The 4,913-nt window shown below is 55.9% G+C and overlaps 1 protein-coding gene across 1 annotated transcript in view; it reads right to left on the reverse strand.

The window, feature by feature from the left end:
• Positions 1-4,913, reverse strand: part of LOC103671202 — a 17,418-nt gene that overhangs the window by 11,080 nt on the left and 1,425 nt on the right. The window lies entirely within an intron of this gene.

Raw genomic sequence — 4,913 nt, forward strand, 5'->3', positions numbered from 1 at the left:
CGCTGTCTCTTTAAGAGCATGGCCTGAGAGTTTGTTTACTGGGACGTTTGTTTGGGGCTTGGTGGGAGGAAAGCAAGAAGATAAAAGCCGGTTGGGATACTAGAAAGAACAAAAAAGAAAAAAAAAAAAAAGGAAAGAAAGAAAAAAGCCAGAATGCAAGAGAAAGCAAGATTACAAAAGCTAGTTAGGTCCAGAGGGAAAATTTATTTTTGCAATAAGGATTCCAGTCCCCTGGGGACTGTTTCCAGTTTCCACTGAGCAAGTTAATCACCCAATGCTTAAGTTTGATCAAACACAATTCGATGAGTCCAACTGGGGGAGCCCAGGCCCACTGAGGGCCGCCTGCAGGCTCAGTCAGGGCCCCCCGCCCCTCCCTGGGCAGGAGGGTTAGACTGAGCTTGGAAGGAGGACAGGGTGGGGGTGACCTGGAGACAAACCCGCAGCTCGGCCTGGGGGACGGAAGGTCCCCACCTGGGCTCTGGCTAGGGGCTTCCGGACCCCAGGATCCCTGCGCTGCTGGCGTCTTTGTGGGCCGGGCATGTGCGCACAAAGGTAGACAGTATTCCTGGGAGAGAAACCCCAGCTTTCGTGGCTTCTCACAGGTCTCCCGTGGTGTTTGGGACCAGCAAGAAGAGTCCATTTGGGGTCAGGCCCGAATGAAGACCCCTGAGATATGAGGTGGGCCGCGGGGACCCTTTGCTTTAGCTGTGCCAGCGGATGTGTTTCTGAGAGTGGCCCAAGAGCCGGGACGGGAGAGGCAAGGCTGGGAAAGAGGGAGGTTTGGGGCTTAGCCGGAGTCCAGAGTCCAAACACGGTTGACTCAGAGTGAGCGTGCAGATTGGGAGAACCCCACAGGCTCACCCCCACTCTCTGGGGAGGCTGTTCTGGGTGCAAGGTAAGCCCATCCATATACCAACAGGCCAGGCACAGAGCACCCACACAGACTGCTCTTTCCTACCCAGCCCCCCAGAACAGCATGCTCCCACAGATACGGATCTGCCCACACTGGCTCTTTGAGGCCGTGCCTCTGCAGGGAGGACAGCTGAGGGCTCTGGGTCATGCTGAGGACACTGTCCAGCCTGGCCTGGGCAGGCAGAGGCAACCAGGCCCTTCTCGGGGGACAGCTGGGCCAGGGTGTTCCTGGAACCGTTTCCTAGAATTTTCCTTCATGTCATATTCTGAGGATTCGGGAACAGTCTCTAAGTGGATAATCCCATTGAGACCACTTCAAGCGCTAGCTGCACCAGCTCCAAAGCATGTCCTGTCTGCTGGCAGTGGGGGCGGGGCGGGGGGGGTGATGTGGGACAGAGATCAGGTCAGCTCCAGGCCATGGGACTGGGCATTCGTGCTTCTGCGCCTTCACACCTCACTCCCCCTCAAAGACCCCAACCCCTAGAGTCCTGACCCTGGAAGGTCAGGGCACCTCTGTCCCCACTGGCAGGGGTCCCAGGAGGAGCTCCCTCGTTAGGGAAAAGTTGCTGGTTGTGAGACCGAACCCCATTCGCCAGGAAATTGGGTGATTACACTTGCCTCAAATTCTCAAAGCGAAATACCGTAGCCTGAGGTCTGTTTGATTTCTCCTGGGGGAGCCAAGGACAGTTTGTTCAGAAGTTTGTGCGACTGTGTTTCTTGAGGGGAGGGGCTGTACCGCACGCCCCCAGAATGTTCTTCAGCACTGATGAAGTATTGCTGTATCAAGCACAGGGGCTTGTGCAAAATAGCAATTTAACACAAGTGTGTTGGGTCAGAGGATGGAAAGGTAGGCCGTGGGACGGACTAGATCTGAGCCTCCTACACATTCTTCCGTTTGAGGTTCCATGCCAGCCAGTTCAGAGGGCAAGGCCTAAAGAGAGGGGAGCTGTCCCAGCGAGGTACGGGGCCCTTGAGGGAGTACCCCTGGGGGAAGAAGAGGGAGCAACAGCAAAGCACCAGTTGGTTAAATCAAAATCCCAACAGCCCCAAAAACCCTCTCCACAGGGCCTGGCAGGGATGGGGCCAAACTGTCCACTTGCTCAAAACCTGCCACAGGATCCCAGGCTCCCAAGCCGCTTCCACGATGCCCTGTCAAGCCGCCTCTTGCTAAATAAACCAGCCTTTGTGTGTGTGTGTCCTGGAGGAGAGAGAATGGACTGGGGGAGGGGGAGGATCTGTTTGTCAAAATAGACCTCCTGAATGCTTTGAAGAGCCTGCAGTTTGGATGAGTAAATATTTTCCCGTTCAGATGAAAGGTGCAATCATCGCCGGTTTTTAATTACTTTAATTAGAAAAGATTGCCTGAATCTTGTACTTATCTGTACTATTGTGGGAACTGCCAGAAAATGAAGTGCAGGGAAAACAGGTGGAGTTTGACCTTTGCTCTAACCATCTTGAATTTCTTCTAGGCTGGTAATTAAGAAGAATCAGGGGAAGTTCCTTGCAGAATCTAGGAAACGCAAACACACACACAATCGTAGACACGAGGGCACGCCGGCGCGCGCTCTCTCTCCCACACATACTCACACACGTGCACACATACACACACACACAGACACACATTCTCATGCACATGTGTGCACATGGGTGGAGGGAAACATGGACCCCAGCGTGGCAGACCAGAAAGTTCCAACTTTGAGAGCGGTATCCTGCTCCCGGCCCTGAGAGGTGGCTTAATGAGTTTCCCAGGGTGGCCTGAAATGATTAATTAAGCAGACAACCCCTCACGCCCTCCCCACACAACGGAAACCCAGTAACGGTCTGTTTGGGGAGGGAGCAGCAGGGGCCCCGATTCCCGGGGCGGTTGGGGACGTGGTGTAAGAGCCAGGAGCCCCAGATAAGGGGTGATAGCAACGGCCTGTAACGGCCACCAAGGCTCACCCTGCCCAAGCTGCGGCTAGAGGCCCTGCCTCTGCTCCTGGCCTCTGGCCTCCGGCTCCGCGTCTGGGTACTGCCCAAGCCCAAGGGATCCTTGGCAAAGTGGCAGAGCAGGCATCTCTGGCCTCCCTTCCTGCCCATTTCTACTGTGCACTATTTCTGGGCTCCCAATTGGACGCTGCAAAGGGATTCTGGACACTGCCTGGGTATCCGGACCCACAGGGGCAGAGCACCAGAGGAAAGGAAAGAGGAAGAGAGGGTGAGGGACTCCTCTGAGGCTTCCCTCCCAGGTCACCCTTGTCAGGGGAAACTGCTGTCTTTCAGGGGTGTCGGGGGCGGGCAGGGGTAGGGCCCCTCATTAACCATCCACCGATTCAACAAACATGTACTGAGCACTTCCAGTGTTTCAGATGCAATGGGGAGCTGTGGTATGACATACACACCCCTGGGCCCAAGCCATGGGGATCCAGATTTTGTTGCCCTAAGAGAGTCCTGGAATCCAGGTGATTCTCATGGACAAACAGGGCTCAGTGCTCACATGTCCAGAGACACCAGGTTTCTGCATCTGTACCCGAGACCCGCGCTCCCCAGAACCCTATGGATGTTTCTGTCGGAAAGTATCCCAAGGATTCAGCTGGAGTGCTGAACATCGGGGCCTTTTCTTCCACAGACAAGGGCATGGCCTTCCTTCCCAGACAGTCACGTCCCCCTGGGATTGGGACAAGAGCAGGACAAAGGTTTCTGGCATAAGAAACTCCCAGCTGGGGGTTTGAAATCTGTCCTGGGCCTTGTAAACAGGCCTTGCAAAGGGGACAGGGGCTCCGAAGCAGGCCCTGGCCCAGCCAGTCTGAAGGGGCAGAGGGGGTGGAGGTGGGGAGCAGGCAGAGCTAGGAACACTGTTTTCCTTTCTAAAACGCTCCAGGGGCTTGGGCAGGATTTCCAGCCTGGTGTTTACAGCATTTGCAGCCACGTCCATGACCGTGTCTGATTGTACATGTGTCTTTCTCTCCAGCTGTCTGTCTGTGTGTTAGCGTGCTCTAGCTGAAAGTCTCATCACCGCTGGGTCTGTAGGAGGCCCTCAGAGGAAAATGGCTCCGGCCTCCACTGTGCGAGCTCTTCCACCTCAAAACATGGCTAAAATAAACCTTGCTGAAAAAGCTTTCACAACAATTTTTTTCCTGTCCCTGGCACGGGCAATAACACCAGCGGGTCTCCACGGTCAATTTAGGAAGCTTGGGAAAACACTGCTTGTAATTAAAAGTCTAGAAGGGCCTCAATTAGGGCAGTGTTTGCCCTGCCAGGCCCGTTCCCAAACCCCACTCGGCAGCATTCCTCTCCTGGCTGGAAAAGCCTTTGATTCACACCAAATGTTCAGTGGCCACACTGGACCGGGCCTTGGCACAGCCTCCTCTGCCAGCTGCTCAGGACACAGGCGGGCCTCGGCCCCGAAGCCTGGGACCCAGAGCTTTGTCAGCTGAGGCTGGTGCAGCAGGCCCAGCGGCTGTCCCCGCCGTCTGAGCTCCCAGCCCCTCCCGGAGAGATGGGGCACCCCGGCCACCCAGCACCGCCCCCTGACCAAGGTAGCTGTGCTCCCTCTAAGAAGTAAAGGCAGGATCTCAGGCCTATCTTAGGCCGAGGCAGCTGTGGTCGACACAGAGAGAGGGTGGTGTGGACGGACAGTGAGGGACACCCCCACTGCTCCTTCTTACTCCACCGAAATCCTCTCCATCTGAGCCGAAGCCTGTCTTGACCTACAGCCGCCTCAGGATATGTCGCCGGAGGGCTCCAGACTATTTCCCCCAAACCAGAGAATACGGGGCCTGGCTGGGAGGGTCGGGAAAGAGTCCAAACCTCTGACCTCTTGAATCCCTATGGATTAAAGACAAGGAGTTTAACTGGGACAGGGCCCAGGGGGCAATGTTTGCCCCCTCCCTTTGGCAGGGATGGGCAGCCAATGACAGAAACACGGGGGCAGAGGGTGTTGCCTCCTCCCTGGAGCAAAGGCTCAGGCCCTCGACTGGGTGACTGGGCGGGGTGGTGGGAGAGAGAGGCGCTGAGTCAGC

This window comes from Ursus maritimus, unplaced genomic scaffold (genome assembly GCF_017311325.1).
Source record: "Ursus maritimus isolate PB19 unplaced genomic scaffold, ASM1731132v1 scaffold_6, whole genome shotgun sequence".
Taxonomy (NCBI): Eukaryota; Metazoa; Chordata; class Mammalia; order Carnivora; family Ursidae; genus Ursus; species Ursus maritimus.